This window comes from Columba livia, chromosome 4 (assembly GCF_036013475.1).
Source record: "Columba livia isolate bColLiv1 breed racing homer chromosome 4, bColLiv1.pat.W.v2, whole genome shotgun sequence".
In the NCBI taxonomy this organism is placed as follows: Eukaryota; Metazoa; Chordata; class Aves; order Columbiformes; family Columbidae; genus Columba; species Columba livia.
This window is the reverse complement of record NC_088605.1, coordinates 38,133,419-38,147,531: the sequence shown is the minus strand read 5'-3', so window position 1 is coordinate 38,147,531 and position 14,113 is coordinate 38,133,419. Positions and strand designations below refer to the sequence as shown.

General features: G+C 36.5%; 2 long non-coding RNA genes across 2 annotated transcripts in view; one reads left to right on the top strand and one right to left on the bottom strand.

The window, feature by feature from the left end:
* LOC110354920 (uncharacterized) overlaps nucleotides 1-14,113 on the bottom strand; it is a 68,589-nt gene that overhangs the window by 49,205 nt on the left and 5,271 nt on the right. The gene's annotated exons all lie outside the window — the stretch shown is intronic.
* On the top strand, nucleotides 9,000-11,459 carry LOC110354919 (uncharacterized). Its single transcript, XR_010472620.1, has 3 exons — nucleotides 9,000-9,522; nucleotides 10,145-10,273; nucleotides 11,326-11,459. It is a non-coding gene; the product is annotated as an uncharacterized LOC110354919 (long non-coding RNA).

The window sequence follows — 14,113 nt, the reverse complement described above, 5'->3', positions numbered from 1 at the left end:
ATAATTTTGTTATCACTTTTATTTTCACGCCTAGGATTTTTGAGTTGTATTGCTAGGGTATGACCCTGTACTGGCAGTAGGACACACTGAAAGGAAGTGGCATTTGTGCAAGATCAAGAGTCTGCATCTCTTAAGGAAGTTTTTCCTAATTAAAAAAAAAAAAAAAAAAAGCGAAAGAGATAGAGGTGGTAAACTGTTGGGGCAAGAGGAACAAAGAGTAATATTAATTTTCTGCCACTCATGTAGCTTGGTATAATTTGATTAGGTAGGCAATGAGTCAGGCTCTATTTTCATATGGAAAACTAAGGTTGAGATTTTGGCTAGAGGACTTCCAGAAAGCAATTTTTTAAGTATCTGATAGATGTCAGTGGTGAAGTGAAAGGATAAAGGAAAAGGCTCTTCATCTAACTATGACGATGTATGATGTGGAAAACTATGTAGTAATGCCCCAAGAGAGAGACCAGACAGCTCACCTCTGCTAGTGCACCACCACAACCCCCGCCGGCATCTTCCCATCTCAGAGCTCTTCTCTCATCTTTGTTGAAAGCAGACAAGGGTAAGTTCAGAGGGTTCTTCTAGTTGGTGAGGGTATTGTAACACATGAGGGCTGACTGGTGAAAGCTGAAGTTCAGTGTACCCAAGGCTCAGGAAGCTGCCTTAGGCTATGCAACAGCAGCAGCAGGCCAGAAAACCTCAAGTGTGTTGTTACAGAAAGGTCAAAGAGCCAGCTTGATCTTGAAAGAAGAGAGATTAAAAATATCTGCCATGGAAGGAACAGAAACGTGTTTTCTAAGTCATTTAATGTGGAGAGTGTTCACAGCCTGTTTCTTTTCAACGTAATGGCAAAAAATATGCTGAAGGAACTTTGTAATTTTTGTTTTTAATCTACATGTGTCATAATTTGAATTTGTACCTATGAAGCCTCATGGGGAGGTAGAAATTGATGCTTGCCAAACTGGAAGCTTCCACTTGAGCCTGCAGCACATGCAGCAAGGCTTCAGAAAGGACCCTTGTACTCAGCAAGAGAAAAGAGCTCATGACACTGGAGAAGGGAGGCAAACACTTTGCAGACACTCTTCCCTCCTGCCAGTTCCAGAATTAGCTCTGGCAGGGATGAAAGGACAAAGTGAAATCTGTCCTGAGCCTCTCCATGCAGTGATGCCAGGAGCAGCCCTGCCCTCTCACAGTAGCCCATAGCTACTCCAGACCTCCTGTTAGTCTTTCCACATCCTTGTACATACTTTGGGGGAAGAAGGAAGCACAAATGTAGCTTCCTCAGCTGGCTTCCAGAATTTCTTATTTCAGTTCTGAGTGAACCATAACTGTGATTACCAATCCCTCTCCATCTTGATGTAACTGAAACTTTAATACATCTTAGGAACAATGCTAGCATTGCTTAGACCAAATAAGGTGTTGGATTACGGCATTTTGGTAAGCCATGTACTTGTGCTCAAATCTTTTAACATGTTAGCTAGCTTTCCATTTCTTAGCTGGTTAGTTTGTTTTTAACAGTCGCTCATTAAGTCCTGATAATTTGAAAATCTTCCAGACTTAGGTTGAAAGCATACTGCTGCTTTCCAATCAAAATTACTGTGAAATTGGTGGTTAGTGTGTCACTAAAAAAAAAAAATATGGTCCCTCTTATGCAGTCCAATGACACCAAATTATTTAAAAATACGTAGATCTAACTGCAAAAACAGCCCAGAGTTTGTAGGAAGCCAAGTCTGCAAGTAGGAGAGAAATTGTTATTCAAACATATGCACAAAATTCTTGTAAAATTACTGAATTTTTAAAGTTTCTCCTCAAATGTAGATTTTCTTTGTTTGATTTTGTTTTTATCTGAAAGTAAGTATATTTTAGTACATGTTTGTAAGTGAACAAAAGTCCTCCTTGATGGGATTTATACATACCTGTTATCTTTCTGTACAGTTTTTATGAAGCTGAAGATTATAACTGTACAAGGAAATCACTATAGTTTCTAGCCCCTACATCACTCATGTGGGAATAAAAAATATTTCAGAAGGAGATAGAAAATAGGTAAATGGATGGAACAGTGATGATTTTATTCTACACTGTTGTTTTGTGGAAGAGCAGGAGTTGAGCTGAAAACATAAAGGATTATGACAAAAGCATTGGTGAATTGATGTCTGAGGAGTGCTCTAAAATAAACCTGAGCACGGATAATGCTATCCAATGTAACACAAAATAGGAGGAAGGAAGTGAATAGTTTTCATGCCTAACAACTCTAGCATCTTCTTGTAATCATGAAATCATAGAATGGTTTGGCTTGAATGAATATCGGTAGTCTTTATTATGCTACAGCTCTACTATGTGGAATCAGCAAAAATATATGCAACAGAGCAACATTAGAATCTCTTGATATAGCAGTTTAAGCACTAGCATTATGTGCACTCAGAAGAATCCATTGTCTCAGAACTATATCGAGCCAACTCAAAGTCTGTCATGCTTTATTTAGAAAAACAAACCAAACCAAACCAAACCCTGAATTTGTAGAGCACCTGACAGACGAGAGTTCTTATTGCTCTGAGGAAAACACACTATAGTTAAAAAAGCTGATGCTTCAAATACCTACAACCTCTCATCATTGTGCTGCTCTGCTGTCTCCAGAAATAGCACTGAAGTGGTTTCCATTCTGCATCGTTAGCACATACCACAGTTGTTGGTCAGGAAGTAAATAAAATGAACTAAAAGCCTGGCATTGGTGGTCTTGTGACAATGAAAACATAGAAGCTGTTGAACTTTCATTTTAACAGAAATTGAGAAACAAATTTGTTATTATGAAAACAATTCTAATATCATGTGAATTGTGTCAACTCCATAATTAAGTCTTACTTAACAGACGTTTTACTGAAATTTGCACAATGATGCTGAGGTTGCTTGAAGCTTTTCCTACAGCATACGTTGTAGGTTTTTTCAGGTCAATGATTACTGTGCACACAGATGAATTCAGAAAAAAACCCCCACAACAGTATTCCTACTCCTCTTTATTTTGCTTGTGTTAAATTATAGGGCAAAATGAAAAAGCTGGCCCTATCTTCTACATATCAGTCTCACTTTCACTGTTTGCATCATATAAAGTTATACAAAGCTTCTAGAAACATTTAGCAGAAGACCTTTCCTTAACTAATTATTAGCTAAACCCGAATTTACAAACTTCACAAGCCTAGCTTGTTAGTCACAAACATGTCTTTTAGAGTCTTGACAGACTTAACACCTCCACAGTTTGCAGAGTTTTACTTTGGTATCCAATTTCTACCTGAAAGCTTTGAAGTTGTAACCTTTCATGTCTAAATTAATAAAATAGGATAAAACCAGGTCAATACTTGGATGAAGGATCTGCTGTCTCACAGGGTGATCTAGTAGCAGCAGATAAACTCTTATTCCTTATTTAGCTCTGAATCATTGTCATTGCTCTGCAGATAGAATTGGCTTTTCTAAGACATCCAACATAATGATTCAGCTTATTTGCTGCTAGAATAAAATAATTTAAACATAGACATATCAGTCTCGGTCCTGGCAAAATTCCACACTAGGTATTAAATTCTGCTTGCCTAAACCTTTGTTTGTTTGCTTGTTGTTAAATGAATGGAGGAATTTTACTGCCATTGAGCCCTGAACCCTAAATTTGTTTACAGATAAAAGACCAAAGTTATTTATTTTGAATGTAAGAACTATCTGAAAGAGAGAGAACTCTCTTTAAAAGTATTATACATATGCAGATCTCAAAGCGCTTCACAGCTAAGGAAAGAATCATCATCCATACTTCACATGTGGAAAAAAATGGCACAATGCATTGCAAGCATCAGGAGATTACCCAAGGTGAAATGCCAGAAGAGAAGGTCTGCCCGAGGTCTATATATGAAGCTAAACACTTATGTTGGAGTAAAATATTCAGCTTAATCAGTGAGCTGCTCAATCCCAAAAATACTGGAGGGAGACGTGCAACAATGCTACAAGTAAATGAAACAATGTATGGCTGGCAACATTCAGCAAACTAAAGTTAGAATACGGCAAAGATGTTAGATTGAGCAGATGCTAGTGTAAAATGTGGTTACAGAGTTATAAAATGCACACAAATTATAGCCATCCAATGAATAATGCCAATTGTTTTTTTTTGAGTTGATGAAATGATGGACATCTTCAGGTTAGCCTACTTTAGTACCCAGTGTTCATAGCCACAGAGATAACTAAGTAGATACATGTAATCGAGCGTGGTAGCTATTGTCATTTTTTTAGGTACACTTTTACAGAAAATATGTACTTATAATTAAGACATTAATATAATCAGGTTATGAAAAATGCACTACATCATTTTCATCATCTTTGGAAAACTGGAAGGTCTAATATCCTGTAAGAGTGTTTTATATGTCAAGGATCTAGTCTGATGATTTTTTTTGTCTAAAATGTGTTGCCACAGTAGAAGACCAGAGGGTTAATTTATATAGTAACTATAAAATAAGATAAAAAAATAAATAGTGCTCGTCTTTTGTAGGAAATGTTTTTAATAAGCAGGAAATACACTCCCATAAGCAGTACCCATATTCAAATATTTCATTACCTAGATGCTACACTGTATTTACAGATTTACATTTGAAGGTGTTAACCTTGCGAAAGGTTGTAAGTCTATCCCCTCATGCATTAGTAAGCAAGAAATACCAAATCACAAAAATCTCATAGTATCTGAATTAAGTACTAGTATACATACCGTTTTATTCCCTATATAGACTGTAGATTGTTGGGCTGATATGACTTTTTCTTTTTGTGTTTCAACACATTGTACACATCAGAACATATGGAGTCCCTATAGCGGTCAATCGAAAAGTCTTTTATGATTCAGTTTAAAATGATTCTGTCACACTGTTTAACATAGTACAGTGTCAGCTATGTTTTAACAATAGGTTCATAATTTTAAACTGTAAAGTTTAAAAAGCTGTCTAGTAACTTAAATTATCTGAGGGAAAGAAAAGACAGAGTTGTTTTTAAATGTTAATTTATGCTTCTTATTTTAAGATACTTTCTGGAAAATGTGTTTTAAAAGTAACTTTTAACATATTTCCATTAAGAAGAAATTAAAACCTGGTGTATTCTGAGTAAAATCAAAGAGAGTGGTGACATTTAATGATGGGTTTTAAAGGAGGGTAGACAAGTTTTCAGCCTGGGTTTCCAAATACATAAGTAGTTATAGCAGTTGAAAGCAGAGCATTTAAATCCTTTTGACATTCTTAATTGGATGTTCCCTTGCTCTCTCGCCTGTCTTGCTATTTGTCTATATTCCTCTCTGAGTTTTTCAGAATATCCAAAATCATTATAACCTTTCAAAAATAACACACTTAAGTATTTGTAATGTGTATGAGGTCAATCTTTGTGCACAGCACAGAACCATTAGAGTCAGTGGAATTATACCTGGTGATATTTTATCAGTCAAGGCAGATAAATAGATGCGTACACTTCTTTAAAAAAAAAATAAAAAAAATATATATATATATATATTTGCCAGAGGTGAGATAGGTGAAGAATCAAACTAACAGTAATGGAGGTTTTGGTACAGAATGAGAATAGCACGAGCTTTGCATTTGTGGCTGTGTGTTTGCATATGTGTATGTGCACATGTGTATGTGTGCCAGTATATATCAAAAACATTTTTGGCCAAATTTTTATCCTAAAATCTCAGTTCTAGAGAAGCTATTTCACATTATATAGATCTTCAGTATTTTTGGCTGATGTTTTTATACCACATTTGTTGGTATGTCATGTGGGACGTGCTCATGGTACAGTAATATAATTCCACCAAGCAGCTATCACAGAGTTTTCAGCCACAAAAAACCTGCATGTGAGGGAGGAAGGGAAATATAGTCTTTACTGTGTTTAAAAAAAAAAAAAGAAAAAAAAAAAAGGAATAATTATGAGATTAAAGGAAACCACTACCACCCCACTCCCTGGTGATTAAGCTGGTGTGTATGTCTGTGATTTATTCCTGGTCTAAAAGTACTAAATAGTGTGTATAGATATAGTCCTCCCAAATAAAAATAATAATTAAAAAAAAATGATGGAATAGGAAACGGCTTAGAGAAGAATAAAAGGGATGTTCAAAGGTGTAGAGTAGCTTCCATGCAAAGAAGGTCAAATAAGCTGGGAGTTTTTCTGAAGAACTAGCAAAAGACCTGAACGTAGTCTAGAGAGAGTGTGGGTATTTATAGTCATTGTCTCTTCCACCAGAAAAGCTTAAGTATCAAGTTAAGGTAGAAGGTGGCAGGTCTAACCTCAGTACGAGGACTTTGGGGCCTTAATATAGGATGCTGCAGGCATTATATGAGTTTAGGTTGGTACTGGACAAGAAAATATGTTAAGCAAAGAAACGCATGATGTGAGGAATTGCAGCCACTTTTCAGCTGTCAGATCCTCCGAAATTCTTACATGATGGCATTTGTAAATTTTCACTGTGTATCATGCAATTTTATACTTTGTTTTCCAAGGAAGCTAACGATTAATTTAAGCAGAACAAAAAATGAATACTGTGGTAGCATTTTTAAGCCCTGAAGCTGAGAGGTATGCAATGCAATGTGACTGTTTTAGTACAAAGTTTAATCTACCAAAACATAGGTATTGCAGGCATAAAGAAAAAGCCAGGCAGGTGGGATTTCCAAAATTTGGATCTTTTCCAGTTACCTGAAAAACTGTTACTAGATGGATCTTCCTTTCAGCTCTTCTTCAGCTCATACTTTTTAAACTTCTGAAGCTAGTATCACTGACCTTTCAGACAATGTATGTACCCTCTTATCCTTATTTCCTTAGTTCATGACATTGAAACATTTTTATTGTGTTGACAGTGTAGCGTGGAAGAGCTCAATCTAAGAAAAATCTAAATTTTTCAGGTTATTTTTTTTTATCTCCCTACCCCCTCAGTTATATAACAGTGTTGTGGCTGCTGCTTTTTTTTCTCCCAGAGCACTTGCTTCAAAACATTTTATCTGTTTAGCACAGTAGATCCCAAGCTATTGAACATATCAGCAAAGACAAAATGTGGCAGCTGTAGCCTCAGGTAACTCACAAATGGGCTGCATTCACAACTGAGAGAGCGGAGGAAAGAGCACGACTTGCTGCGCTTAGCGGTAACTGAGTTAATTATTTGTTGATATAGATATTTCATTATAATTGCCACATTTCACAGGATTCCACAGAGATTCATATGTTACCAGGTTTCAGATATGATTAACCAAATTAAAAGAAATAAAATAAGGAAGTTAATGAACTTCTGATTGATGGAAACAGTATGGCAGGAGCCATATCACTTCAGGCTTGTCCTCTTCTAATACCTCCTTCATGTACCTGACACTGACCTCAGACAGAGGTTAATGTTGGGCTCTGTGGCACTTCCACAATGTAGTGTGAAAGCAATGTACAGCTCTTAATTGAAAACACTGAAACCCCATGCATTCATAACACTGAAACCCCATGCATTCATAACACAGTTGACTCACAGGCTGGGACTTTTTCATGGCTGTTGGTCTGGCTCAGGTGCTGCCCACCTGGAAATCCTGGACTAGCAAATGGCAAAAGTCCCTTTTTATTCCCAGGAAAGGTGAAGAGATGCTGAGAGGAAGAGAAACTCAGCCACCAAAGACAGGACGTGTTAGGAACTGAGCATTTTAAGTCAGCCACAAACAGAGGACAACAGCTACCAAGAACTGTGAGAAGCAAGGTCTTCAGAGTAAAATGAGCAGGTGGTTTATATAGGAAGGGCAGCTGCTGGAAAACAGGTAATATAATAAGTTACTGATCCTATGGAGGGTGAGATACAGCTACAGCTGTAATGCACAAAGTTGAGGTGACTTTGACAGGCACAGAATAGAAAGTAAATTACCCAGGAGAGTTCTGGAACAGGTCTGAGGGACAAGGAGGGATGCCACCAGTGAAAGAAGAATGAAAGATGGTGAACTTCTGTATAGAACGGTGCACAGTCTGATCCAAAAATCCTAATTTAAGGGAGGGCAAGGATATTTTTGCAGAAACAGAAGCCAACCCAAGTGAAAGGATTAAAAACCCCTTATATTTCTATTAACACACATTTCTAATGAGTGTTGGGGTATCCGGTAGAGTTCTCATTTAGAAATTCAGATTTTTCATGTTTCTTATCTGCAGTTAAGTATTTCAGAACTTCCATGATGGGGTTATGTCACACCTGTGGCCCTGCAGGTCATTACTGCATTGCCTATTTTTGTCTTGTTTTTTCTTTGGTAGCAGATTAGACAGGCAACAGACATCCACTGCTCTGCCATGTTATGGGATACTAGAGCAGGATCTTGGAGTTGCTCCTTTTGATAGCACAAATATATGCTTCTCTGTTTCTACACCAGAGCTGTGAAACAAAGAAGCATTACAATTGTACATATAAATGCTTCTAAGATGTGGAATTTTTGTGACAGTGTTTTTAGCCCCAAGAAAGTCATGGTTATTTTGGGGATTCTTGCAATTTCTGTGGCATAGATGCAGGAGAAACAGATGGGCTAGTGACAGTTAGAGACCTTTATCCATGCCATAGCAGTCTGATGTTCTCTGGCAATTATTGGAAATGAGGAGAAATAACATTTTCTAAGGCATAAATGATTATCAGTGAAGTAGGTTAAAAAAACAATTTAAGTGTGATTTGTGTGCCTTTGTGTCTTTTTCCTTTGGGTAAAAATACCTTTCCGGTATATTTGGTTCTTTTTTTGGAACACAAGCACATTGGAGAAAGTGGGTTAAATGTGATTTTTAGTGCCTAAGTTAAACAAATCAACATAATTCCCCATCCCTCTGCAATGACTGAAAAGGGGTCAAGCATAATGACCTTTATTCCAGAGACTATTCAGGAAAAAGTGGTTTGTTTTCCAGAGTTCCTGAATGCTGATAACAAACAGATTAATATGGAAAAAAAGGTTATTATTTAGAGTGGAGGATATAAGGGACAAGGGTGGACAAGAACAGGATTTCTACACACACAGTCACAACCTCCTTCATTGGCAGTGGATAAGAGTTTTAAGCTAGGAAGGGGCACGTGCAGTATGGTTTATAACCCTCAAGGTGAAAGTTGCTTTCTGAATTTGAGCGTACAAATGCTCCATCTTCATTCATGCCCACAGCAGAAAAGAAAGAGGCTTTTAATTTTAACTGTGCTATTGCGAGAACACTTGACAGCCCTCTCCTTATAAGTGTCTGTGAGTAATTTAATTATTACTGCTTGCTGTGCAGTACCCTCAGAGCCTGCGGGGAGGACGGGGCTCAGCAACTTCTTCTCACAGTTTTCTCTAAGGTTTCCATTCTCTGCCCTTTGGATATCTCTTGTTATTGGCACTCTCAAATTACTTTTTTAAACGGATTTGTTACAGATAAGGTTAGCAGTCTTATTTGTTTTTCTCCAAACAGTGTCTTTATGCTTTTCTGGACCACTGTAGGAGGCATATGGTTATGATGATGACAACTGCAACCATACTATGATCTGCATGTTTTTAACGGCTGTCTCAGGTAATTTCTACTGGTTTATTACTTTTGCTATTTTGTTTACTATTACTGCTGTTTCTTGCTACAGTTTGCAATGTTTTCATTAGAATGAAAATGTTCATCTATAATTTAGTGGTTTTTTTTTTTTTTTTTTAAACTAAAGACATACTGTGTCTGCCTAGATGTTAAACACAGCCCATAGAGTAGTTTAGGCAACAAGGATCTCCCAAGTGTACTGTCTAACTATGTGCTAAGACATCTAGAGTAAAAAGGAATTTGGAATCAGACACCTTTTCCCAAGAAAATTCCTCGTGTAACTAAAGGAAAATGTTCTCATTGTGTCTGTGTTCAGCTATTTTGGGCTTATCCAGAAAGAAAGAAATTTAGCAGGCTGGAGGGAAAAAGAAGTCAAAATAATGCATCCGTCTCCCCACGCTCACCCTGGCTACTGGTCATAGGTAGGGCCTTTCTTTGTACGCTCTCCAAGTTCCCTTTTGTTAACTCCTCAAGAGATCTCTAGTCCATATTGTCTCTCTTAAGACTGGTACTAGCTAACAGAAACACGATCATATAACCAGGCATGAGGATAAGCACATACATGTAAGGTTAGATTTGTGTTGACTTGTTCCCCATGCAATCTGTTCAGGCACTGAATGCACCGTCATGCTGAATCGACTGTGATGTGCTCCCAGCTATTTCCTCGCTGCCCGCCCTACTTGAGTATCTGAAGAATGGTGTGGATTGCACTTATTTTGCCAAAGAAAACTCTGCCAAGGTGAGCTGAAACTTCCGCACTTTGACACTTACATTTTCTAAGAACAAGGATTTGTTCAACCCTTCTAGAATTCAAATCTTTTCAGAAATAACCTGATGTCAAGAATCGCCGTATTCAGTGCTCCTGTTTAACTGCTAATAGGATATGGTTTAGAGCCACTTTTTTGATCTTGGTTTGGGTTATATTGTTTGGTCTCAATCTGATTTTTAAGCAAAACGTCAATATTTAAATGCTTATGTTAGAGGACATTGGAAGATTGTTCGTGTACTTGTGGATACCCCAAACACACCCCTCTGTGCCCTAGTCAGCAGTGGTACATTAATTTCTAGTGGCATTCATAAGCATTAGTGAACTTGAAGCTTTGTAAACCACATTTTATTTGTTATTGTTCTGTATAGGATGTAATGGGATCGTCTGACCCACACATGCCATGCATCCTTGCAAACACCATATGCCAGCTGGAGGTTGTCTGTGTGTATAGCTGCTCAGTATCTCAGTTTCTTACTACACACTCATAATTGATAGTTAACCAGTATCCAAATTCTCAGGTGCTCAACTGTTACAAGCTGTAGCACAACATTTGTAGCCATCTGTAAGAGCTGTGGAACCACCTCTGCAACATCTATCATGCGTCTGGAGCAGGCCCAAAGCTATTTACAGAACAGTTTTTCCTGCAGGAGCTCTTCTGTAAATGCAGACACTGTTTTGTTCACATTTTTCCTGTTATTGTGTGAATATCATGTAAGTAATTTTGATGCCACGTTTAAATCCTTTTTTTCTCCTGATTTTTTTGGTGCCAGTATTTTTCAGTACTGTATTTGAGACATTTCCTTGAAAAATCAAAACAAAAAACTTGTTGAGCCCAAGAATGGAAAAAGGCAGATATATAGGGGCAGGATAAGTAACAGTGAAATGTGATTCTGGATGTGGGAAACTTCAGAATCTGTGTGTGTTATGTGTGAAGGGGTTAATTTGTGTTCCATGCTTTTCAGCTTTGAACACAAACTTGTATCCTAAAAGATAATTATGTTCTTCCTTTTTATTAATCACAGTCAGAGCAAAGCTTGCCCACCAATGCTGAGAGGATTTCAGTCTGAAGAAATTACCTCCTGAAGGAGGGTGGCATGGAGATGAAAGTAGACTGTGACAGTCTCTGCATTAGCCCCAGTATCTGTGACACCAATGGGTAAGTAAACACAAGCCAACACTCTTTCTTTAATATTTCACAAATTTTTATATTTGTATTTTTCCTTATTTTGGAGTAAAATTGAATTATATCTCACATCTCACATTTTAAAATAGGTGCAAGTTGCACGTAGTGCAATTTTATTTTATTTTTTTCCCCACTAGTGTTTCCCTTATTTGCTATTTCTTACTGGAACATTTTTTACAGATAGATTTTATCCCCTCTAGAACTGTGATTATGAAAATTCTGAAATTTTAGTTACACAGGTTAGTTAAATGCAATCTGTGCGTGGGTGTCACAATACTTTAGCAGTATTTCCACCAGGAGAACTGTACTGTTTTAAGCACAGCTGTGTATCATTTTGATGCAAACCACTTATCAAAAAGTGTCATGTGATGGATAAACTTTGTGTATCTGAAACATTCTGATCATTCAGTAGTCTACAGTTAGATTCCTATCTTGTGTAATGCTGCAGTACGCAATTAAAAATGGCAGATGTTCACTCTAGGGATGGTTGCACTTCATTTGTGAACAAAGTGATTCTCATGTGTATTATGACAAGGTATATTCTTTGTCATACCTTGAAACTCAAGCGAGTCCAACCAATGTAAAATTGACTTGAATAATTGAAACAGAATTTGACCTATGTGTTCTTTGTTAAGCTTTATAAAGCATTTATGATCCATGCAAATTGAGTCAACTCATGTATATTAATGCAACGCTATTATTTTAATTAGCTTTGCATATGGCATAGTAAATATTGATACTATTAATAAAGTTAAAGCAAGATAGAATTGAATATTCATAATTTAGCTCACAGTACATTACAGATGTTTTATGCTGAGAATTAATGCTGTGTGAAGTTATATATAACTTTGTTAGATTTTAATTTGACTGCTTATGTTATCTACCATATGTCTATTCTGTCCTTGATTATAACCTTGTCATTTAGGAGGTTTTCCATTAAAAAAAAAAAAAAAAAGTTAGAAAACCACACCCCCCCAAAAAAGCAGAAACCCCCAAAAAACAACAAAAAACTCCACCTAAAAACTATAAATGAAAAGAGTTTATATTAGTCTGATTTTGAAGAGCTACTACATTAATTTCAAAGGCTTTATGCATGTTTCATCACCAGAATTGAAACAAAATTCATTTTTGTATTTGTAATTCCACGCCCTTTTTGCTATTGTTTGTTTTCCTTGGAACATAAGCAAGAAAGTCCAAGAGGTTCCATGGTCCCTATTTCTTTTTTTTCTGTATGTGGCCCCATGCATTTGTTGCACGGCATTCAATTTATTTTCCCTTCAAGAAGCAGTTTTATATAGAAAAACAGTGTCTTAGCATAATCTATTCTCTAGAGATAAGTGACCTGTGTTTATTCTTCTTTTTGGTGCTTTTTTATTTCCTTTCTGCAACAGACCAGATGTATTCGAAACTTGTATATTAGGACTTTCAGAACTTTCAGGTCTTTTAAGCTCCTGTATATTTCATTATGCTTATGCTTCTAAGAGCAACTACTAGCTGCTTCGTATATTGTAAATATACATTTCATTATATGCACTTAAAATGGTGTGCATATTTGTACTAATATAAACTAAGCAAATGAATGAAACTCTGTTTGATTGCTAGTTCTTTTAATTCTTCAGGCAGAGGTGCTCTGCCACCAAATGATAAATGCAAAGGGATTAAAATAGAAATTAAGAATTAAAAATGAAATTAAGAATTACAAATGTTCTTCAGGGAAACCCTGAAGAGCACCTTAAATCACATTGATTAAGCAGATACTTACTTTTAGATAAATAAGTCTAATTCAGCAGGGTATAAACCTCAGAGATACACTCTCAGAGTACATTTAACTGAAGTTTACCTCTGAGTGCTCTTCAGTTTTGCACATCACACCCCCAGGATCATGTTTTCTGGATGCCTGATTGCATTATCCGTGCCTAGCACAAAAGTACTGACCTGAAAGTTTTATTTAAGTGACCATCTTTTTTTTTTTTTTTAATGAGCCACAAAAATGGATTTCTCTAGAGCAACATAAATTATGCTGTCTTAATTACAAAATCTTAATTTTTGTAAACCATTTTCTGCCCCATTTATTACATATATTAAAGAAAAAATTGTACAAATTCCACTGATTAATTCACACATAGCCTTGAATCATCAGGTGCAAAGTTATTTTGAACTGAATGAGACAATGGTGAGGAGAATGTAGGAGGTAGAGGGGGGAAACCCTAGTATGCATTTGCTTTCTTTAGGACAGTAATTCTTAAAGCCCATCTTTCTAATTCATCCAGGAGAGCCATAAATCCTTTTATTTAGTGATTGGAGCCCTACCACTTGCTCAAGAATAATTTCCCTCCTATTCTCCCACTCTACCTAACACTAGCTAGAACGTTAAGAAAACAAAACAAAACAAACCACAATGCCAAAACCAGAAACCCAGCAACAAATTCAAACTTAAAAACATCAATATCTATATAGCATTCAGTTTGGAAAAATTTATAATCAAATTATCAAACAAATAATGTAGATAGTAAAGTAACATTAATATCTTTTTACTTTCAGAAATGTTTCTTGAATTATCAGCAGTAATGGTATGGGACAATAAATCCATTTTTCTGGTAAGTATTTGTTCCTGACTTCCACAATGC